An 8451-nucleotide genomic window follows, 5' to 3' on the forward strand; every position below is an offset into this window, starting at 1 on the left:
ACGTGGCCGAGACTGTGGATTTAAATAATGTTGCTGTTCATAAGGGAACTTAGCAAATAATAGCATGCTGGCTGTTGCTGTGAGCTGTGAACGTAGGTAATAGTAGCATTGTTCTGGGAAGAAATTTGAAACTTGGTACTCTCCTGAGTCTCTCAAGTTAAAGTTTGGGCAGATTCATTTATTAAGGGGATTTGGGAGTTATTAAGGGAGCACAGAAGGGCCACTGTGCTCAGACTTCTGGGTTTAGGAGACTGCTCTCCAGGTCTCCGTGGCTGTGTTTCCTTCATGGTCTCTGTGAAACAGAGCTGAGAAGCATGGTAAAGGAACGGTAAGTAAGGAGGTGGAAAACAAAAAGATAAGTAAAAATCATGAAGACAAAATCGTCACCAAAAATAAAATAACAGAATAAAAGTTAGGACGAATTAATGAGATGTTACCATGATAGGAAGCATCTAAAAAAAAAAAAAGTCAGGGCACGTGGTAGCCAAAAGGCAAACAGTGCAATTATAAACACACACACACACACACACACACACACACACACACACACACACACACACACACACACACACACACAGAGCCGGGCAGTGGTGGCGCATGCCTTTAATCCCAGCACTTGGGAGGCAGAGGCAGGCGGGTTTCTGAGTTCGAGGCCAGCCTAGTCTACAAAGTGAGTTCCAGGACAGCCAGGGCTATACAGAGAAACCCTGTCTTGAAAAAACAAAACAAAAGAAAACAAAAAACAAAACACACACACACACACACACACACACACACACACACACAGTATTTCTTCAGAGAAGCACCAAAGCAGCTAGCTTGCAGAACAGGGTTCGGAGATACCCATGAACAGTCATTTAAGAATTGGTTGGAAGTAGAGAGACTGAAGAGCTAAAGCAGTGGGCACATTGAGTCGTAAAATATTTTTAAATGCAAGTTTGGTTTCTGCTTGCCCATCACCCAGAGCCTCTTAACCAGGTAACTCTTCTATTATGTCTCCTAAGCCATAGTTTAGTCTCTGGCCAGTAGTGGTTTGGGCCAAAGGGAGATCAACTGTATGTGCATACGTGCACTGGGACCACTCAGGACTCTCCCGGAGCTTAGTTGCATGGACTTCCTGGTTTCCAGATATGTGTCTGAGTGGACAGTCTCTATTGCATTCATGCCCTGAACTGGGTCACCTGTCTGTCATCTCTCTCTGCTCTGCCCAGCAGCCTTCAGCTTCTGTCTGAAAAGAAAGACAGAGAGGACAGAGAATGCACATCCCCTCTGGTGATCGTGGAAGACATACTGTGTGTTGCTGCCAAGAAAGATGAGTCTGGGAATGCCAGTCCTGCTCTCACGCTGTCTCCTCTCCCCAGTTTGAGGTTGGAGGCATACCCTGAGCTTCCAAGAGTGTGTGCTGGCTCAGAAGCCCTATGAACAAGGTGGTATCCAAGGTTATCCCAAAGCGTAAAAGCCAACTGCTGGAGTTATTGGCAGCATGGATTTGTGCTGCAATTCCAACTTCCTACTAAAAAGCTGAGAAAGACCAGAGTCCCATGTCTATCCACTGCACCTCTTTGAGAGGCACATAAGGACTCCAGCAGCTTAGGCATATGAGCTCTGAGGAGCCTCAGCACAGACTTCTGAGCCCCCTCTGGCCCCCAGATGTGTGCCCAGATGCATCACGTTCTAGTCTCAGCTATACTGTGATAAAATACACTAACAAGAATCACACCTTAGGGAAAGCAAAGATTATTTCACCTTCAGTTCCAGGTTACAGTATATCAGGGTGGAGAAGTCAAGGCAGGAACTTAAAGCATAATATCTATAGCCAAGCCAAGATGGGGGTCTGGATGAATGAATGAATGAATGAATGAATGAATGAATGAATGATGAATAAATGATGAATGAGTGATGGATGAATAAATGAATGAATGGATGAGTGATGAATAATTAATGAATTAATGGATGATTAATTAATTAATGATGAGTGAATGATGAAGGAAGGAAGAGGGGAGGAAGGAAGGAGAGAAGGAGAGAAGGAGAGAAGGAGAGAAGGAGAGGAGGAGAGGAGGGAAGGAAGGAATATTCAAACCCCTGTGTCCTTAGTATTTGGCTAGCTTTTTTCCCTCTCCAGTGTTGGAGGCCAGCTCACAAACTGTGGTGCTCACATTCAGGCTGGGTCTTCTCACTTGAATTAACAATCAAAACAACCCCTCACAGATACACTCACCAAACAACCCAGTCTAGAAAATTCCTCATGAAGACTCTTTTTCTTTCATCAAGACACTTTTTTTTTCTTGGTTGTATCAAATTGACAGTTAAAACTAACCAGCAACCTCATGTAGGGACAGAAAATCCCAGAATCACCAGAACAGAGTCCCCGGGGGCATCAGCCACTGTGGCAGCACATTTGGATTCCCTAGCACCATCAAAGTGTCTCAAAGGAGGGACTGCCTTCATCCTCTGGTTTCTGTTGACAATGGGAACTAGCAACAATGGTGTGCCAGTATGCAGATGTACTTATTGGCCCTCACTAGCCATGGGAATGTGTTTGTGTAAGTCAAGCCTGCCTTTATAACTCTGTGTAGGAAGCAGAGGAGGATCGATGGCAGGTCCTGGAAATCTGCAAGAGGTAGGGTAGAGGCAAAACAATAGAGCCGGGTAAAATACTGTATCTCGGCTGATCTCAGTTTTCTGTGGCTCTAGAAAAGCGCAAGGCATGAGAAGATAACTTAAAGTGACAGTAGCCTCAAGTCCACAGCAGAGACGAAGCCTGAGATGACGTGAACATCCTGTCTTACTGCCCTAGCCTTCAGCTCTCTGTCTCTCCTGACGGGTTTATTCCTCAAGGACTCACCGATAGTACATCCTCCATTCCCACCAGTTTGCAAAGAGAAATGAATGTCAGACTTACAGTGGTCGGAGGGGGCAAAGGGTCCTACAAAAATGGATCAGGGCAGCGAACACAAGCAATCAGAGAACTCGAAAGGAACCCCAGCAATCTGCACCTGAGAAACAAAAATAAGGATATCCTCTCTAATGTTTTCTGTTATTACCTGCTCAGTCCTGAGTGAGAGTTTCTGATTCAAAGATGGGGCACGAAGAGACGTTGAGGAGACACATTAGTGGAGTTGCAGGTGTGGCCTGGCAGCTCTTTTTCACAAACACTGAGATAAGAAATCATGTGCAACAAAGATGTGTGTGTGTGTGTGTGTGTGTGTGTGAGAGAGAGAGAGAGAGAGAGAGAGAGAGAGAGAGAGAGACCATTGTCTTGTATGTGTGTGATCATTGTCTTGCACATGTGTGTGATCATTGTCTTAAAACACTATATTAAATTCGACCTCAAACATTTAGAAGCAATTAGATAGTACTGAGAAGCAGAGATGAGAGCAAGCCCATTGCCAGTCACTGAAGCATATGACATACTATTTAGATTAAGTGCAATAAGCAATCTGCGAGACAAAGCAGGGAAGAAGTTTATTATTAAGCTAAACCTGGAAAAATCATTTGATATATGTAGAAATATATATGAATACAACATATGAAATATAAAATGAATTCCAAAACTGACATCAAGTTCAGAAGCCCTAGGCTTAGTGAGCCTGTCTAACTTCTTTTTAATATAAAAGAGACAGGGTTGGCCCTAGAATATTCTTCCGTAGGCAATTATATGTTCCACTCGGCTGTTAGGCATCTGTCAGTATCAGAGCAATGCTATGGAAATGGAAATCTTAAAAAAAAGGAGGCCTGTTTATATTGATAAAAAGCAACTTCAATGAGCAAGCGAAGTGGAGGAGCCCCAATAACGATGAAATATATGAAACGCAGGCCATGCTCACAGCTCTTTATTATTCTTGAGTTTTTCCAGGAAATTTCCGATAAAAAGAAAGTGAGCCTGAAAGGGATGGAAGGTTCCGGACAGTTTTGGTTTGAATGGGGGTTCAAGGGGCTGAGCTGCCCTCTTTCCTCTCCTTGTCCTGTATAACAACTGTAATGAAGGCTTACAGCCATGGCACACCGTGTCCTACCATCCTCCGTAGCATCGAGCAAGGAAGAAAGATGAAGGGCAGGCTCGCCGTAGTCTGTAGCAAGCCCCTGCCTCCCCAGCCTGGTACATTTCTGCACTTGCTAACTTTGCCCATCCTAGTTTAAAAGGTTCCATTGTTCTAAGAGCTCATTAGAGGACACTCTTAATATATTCTCTCCTTTTAGTTTACCAGGAAACCTTTCACATCCAGGGGATCCTTCTTTTCTTCCTTGTATGGTTTGCATTGGTGTTTGAGGCAGAGTAGTGGGAATGACCAAGTGGTCAGTCATTCTAGAGACTACAACAGCATTGGTAGGAACACTGAGAAAATGACTTTCACAATACCCTGACAGCACACTTCAAGAAGGCACAGAGCATTGTCAGTTGGGTACATAGCTTTCAATATTATAAGACTGTGATTGGAAGGCCATCCAAACACTAACCCATCTGGGGGTCCATCCCCTATGCAGCCACCAAACCCAGACATTATTGCAGATGCCAAGAAGTGCATACTGACAGGAGTCTGATATAGCCGTCTCCTGAGAGGTTCTGCCAGAGCCTGACAAATACAAAGGCAGATGCTCACAGGCAATCATTAGACTGAGCACGGGGTCCCCAGTGGGGTCCCCAGTGAGGAGTTAGAGAAGGGACTGAAGGAGATGAAGGGGTTTGGAACTCCATGGGAAGAACAACAATATCAACAAACTACCCCCCCCAAGCGCTCCCAGGGACTAAACTACCAACCAAGGACTACACATGGAGGGACCATGGTTCCAACTGCATATGTAGCAGAAGATGGTCTTATCAGGCATTCATCAATGGGAGGAGAGGCTCTTGGTCTTGTGAATGCTCAATGCCACAGTGTAGGGGAATTTGAGGCGTGGAGGCAGAAATGGGTGGATAGGTTGGGGAACACCCTCATAGAAGCAGGCAAGGGGGAATGGGGTAGGGAATTTCAGGAAGGGGGGATCTGGAAAGGTGATAACATTTGAACTATAAATAAAGAAAATATCCAAAATAAAAAGAACTATGATTGGGTTATATGCACTGCATTACCAAACTGAATGCTATCATAATATGGGCTTGATATTGTTTCTGACGCTTGGTTAATAGGCCAGGTTACCTGGAAAAGAGGACCCAGTGTAAAAGGCAAAGACTGCATGGGACAAATCTTACACTGAAGATGTATAGATGTGAGCTCTTCAGAAACATTTGCTTTGCTTTCACTCATGAATGCCTTCATGCATACACACATGCATATAAACATACATGCATGCATACAAACATACATAAATACATGCTTACATACATACATACATACATACATACATACATACATACATAGCTTTTTTAAATGGGGAACCCTGATGTTAAAAATACGAAAGTCAGAAAAATTAGCACACACCCATCTTAATTTTCTCCTTATTTCTTCCTCAACATCTCTTTCCTAAGATGTATACCCTGCCACTGAATGCTGTCAAAGGAAGGAGTCAGATTCTGAGCTAAGCCCCACCTCAGGGTCTCTTCTCTACTGTGTTACCATGAGGCAGAATGCTAGTCAGCACGGCAGCCAGCCTTCAAGGTTGGATGTAATCATAGGCTGCGCATGGTCATTCATGCTCTGTGATGCAGCTATGGAGTATAGTGAAAGATCTGGAGTCTTACCTTGTGTTAGATGGCATGTCTCTGAGATTTCCTCGCCTCCACGTGGCTGTCCATTGCCCTTCAGACCTGGCCAATCTGACAACCTGGTCATACGTCGTATGCCCATGTCTTGCCCTCTAGCCTCCCTCATCTGATTGGGTCACATAAGGATCCTGTCAAGTTCTACCACGAGGGGGAAGGAAAGAGGTGGACATTTCTCATCAGAGGCCATGAGCCTTAATGAAAAGCAATTGTTGATATTTAACAACACAGTTTTATGACAGAATTCTCTCTTTATTTTCAGGATGTAATCTCATGGTAACCTGCTACACATTTTCTCAGCCTACTGTCACGTGCTTCCAGTTGTGAACTTTTAGGAGCAGCAGAGAGCATGTCTGCCGGCCTCTCTGAGTGGTCCCCAGCATGGTGCTACACAGAGGTCAGTGCTCAAGGGATGTTCATGAACAACAGTGTCCCAGAAGTTCTGCCTCCCGGGCTTTCTCACTCTCACACTGAATTGTCCACTCATGAAGGGACAGTTAGGAAACATTTATTTTCCAGAGTCTAATCGGCATGCTCCCATGCCATGCCATTCTTCCTGCCATGCCCCTCAGTAGCTGTGGCATCTGAGTGAGGGGCAAAGGAGGCAAACAAGGCACATAGGACAAGAATATAGACGGGGTGCTTTCTCAGAATGGAGACAAGATACTGCGTGTAATCCACCAAGTTGCACCTCACAAAGTCTCTCTCTCTCTCTCTCTCTCTCTCTCTCTCTCTCTCTCTCTCTACTTTGATTTTCATTCATCCTTCTTGGCTTTCTCTAGATCCATTTAACTTGGAACAATTACACTACAGAAGACTATATCACAAAAGACACAATTACACGGAGAATGTAAGGAGGAACCATTTGGTGGAGATTTCTATAGAAATTGCACTTCGCACTGTTCTTTTAGATACCTCTTTTTGCCTCACCTTTGAAAGGGAAGCTGTTTCAAAGCAGGAATTGGCTTTTCCTCTTCTATCTGTTTAGCCATCAGCTCCTTGATATATGCATATGTGAGTTAATGCAAACAACCCTTCTTTGTTTCCCATGAAGATCTAAGCAAAGTTTCAAGTAGCCAATTAGCTTTTTGACCTAAGCTTTGTTGGCTGAAGAAAGCCTGAATCCCAGGAACATTTGGTTCTCAAGGCATTTGGATCTCAGAAGAAACTCTCCGTGCCAGCACCAATCAGAGTAGCTGCTGGTTGTTATTTTTCCTCACAACTGGCGGCCATTCCCAGCACCGTTTCAGAGGGGAGATCCATCTCTGCACCTGTCTGTCAGAGGATGTGCGCTGAGAGAACAGTGTGGGCTACATCTGCAGATACTTGTAGCCACAGCAAGGAATGGAGGAGGGCTGCCTGCTCCAAGATAGAGCAGTGAGGCAGGCTATGCGGAAGGAAAGAGCAGAGGATGTGGGGCTGCCTCGTGTATCAGATACAAAGTCATAACTGAAAGTCATTTGCAGAAGGGTGTTCAGTGTTGGAATGGGGAACTTCCAGGTCCTTCACAGATCTAGTCTCTAATATAATCTTCCAGTGGGTCATCTCAAGTATGTGGGTTTGTTTTGCTTTTTCCACAGATGTTTAAACTTTTTATGAAGCAAACGGTATGTTATAATAACATATTATGGAGGCAGAACATATCATTCTGGTTATAATTATAGGAGCCCTGCATCTACTGTTATAAGTCCATCTTTCTGTGTCTTCCATTGCTCATTAGTGTGTAAAAGCTCAGGGTATGGGTGTGTTTGTTTTGTTTGTTGGTTTGTTTGTTTTGCTTTCTTATTTTCTAGATTTTATTTATTAACAGCTTATTTCCTACAAACAATGCAAGCAAGTATTTCTTCTTGTACCTAGTGGAGTCTTCAGTATGTCTTATAGTTTTGGTTGTGAGCCTAACCTTTAATGGCAAAGCCATCTCTTCAGCCCTTTCAGTATGACCAAGGCAGAAATCCATGAGGCTGGATAATACACACTTCTATTTTGTATTTGTAAATGTGGTAGCTTTTTCCTGGGACCTGAACCGGGAAGTTCTAAGTAAGCTGTCGGCCTTAATTAGAAAATATTGCTTTAAGACAAAGCTGTGCAAATGCATATACTTATATCTTCCAAGTGTTTAGTATACCAGGTAGTGTCTGATGTCTGAATCCCTTTGGTTTCATGCGAAATGCTGAGTCCATGTTGCATGCTAATTGTGTTTAATTGCCCTGTGATGATCTTAGCCCCGCCGTGCTCTCTCTGCTTGGTTAGAACGCTTTACATAGTCACTCAATACAATTAACGGTTTCATGCCCTGTTTCAGACTGCAGTTCTATAGGCACCCTCTTTCAACTTCTGTGTTTGATCAAACTCTTCTGAATAAATATATTCTTGTTCATTTAAAACTGGAGTGAGGAAAAGTGTTTTCTGAAATCTTAGCTCTAACAAGATGTCTGATATAGCTGACAGATTAAACAGTCTGAAAGAAAGATGAAACACAGGAATATTTCAAATTCAACCAAACATGTTTCAAAAGTGTTCCATATCTATCTGATGATCATAGCCATCTCATAAGACCATTAGATAAGGTCAAACAATAGGCTGTTATGTGTATTTATATCCATATGGATTTGTGTAGCATTTGTGTGTGCATGGATTTGTGTGTGTATACATGGTGTGTGTACACATGGTGTGTGTGTGTGAGTGTGTGTGTGTGTGTGTGTGTGTGTGTGTGTGTGTGTGTGTGTGTGTGTGTACAAGTGCATGCATGT

The sequence above is a fragment of the Mus musculus genome, chromosome 6 (genome assembly GCF_000001635.26).
Source record: "Mus musculus strain C57BL/6J chromosome 6, GRCm38.p6 C57BL/6J".
Lineage (NCBI taxonomy): Eukaryota > Metazoa > Chordata > Mammalia > Rodentia > Muridae > Mus > Mus musculus.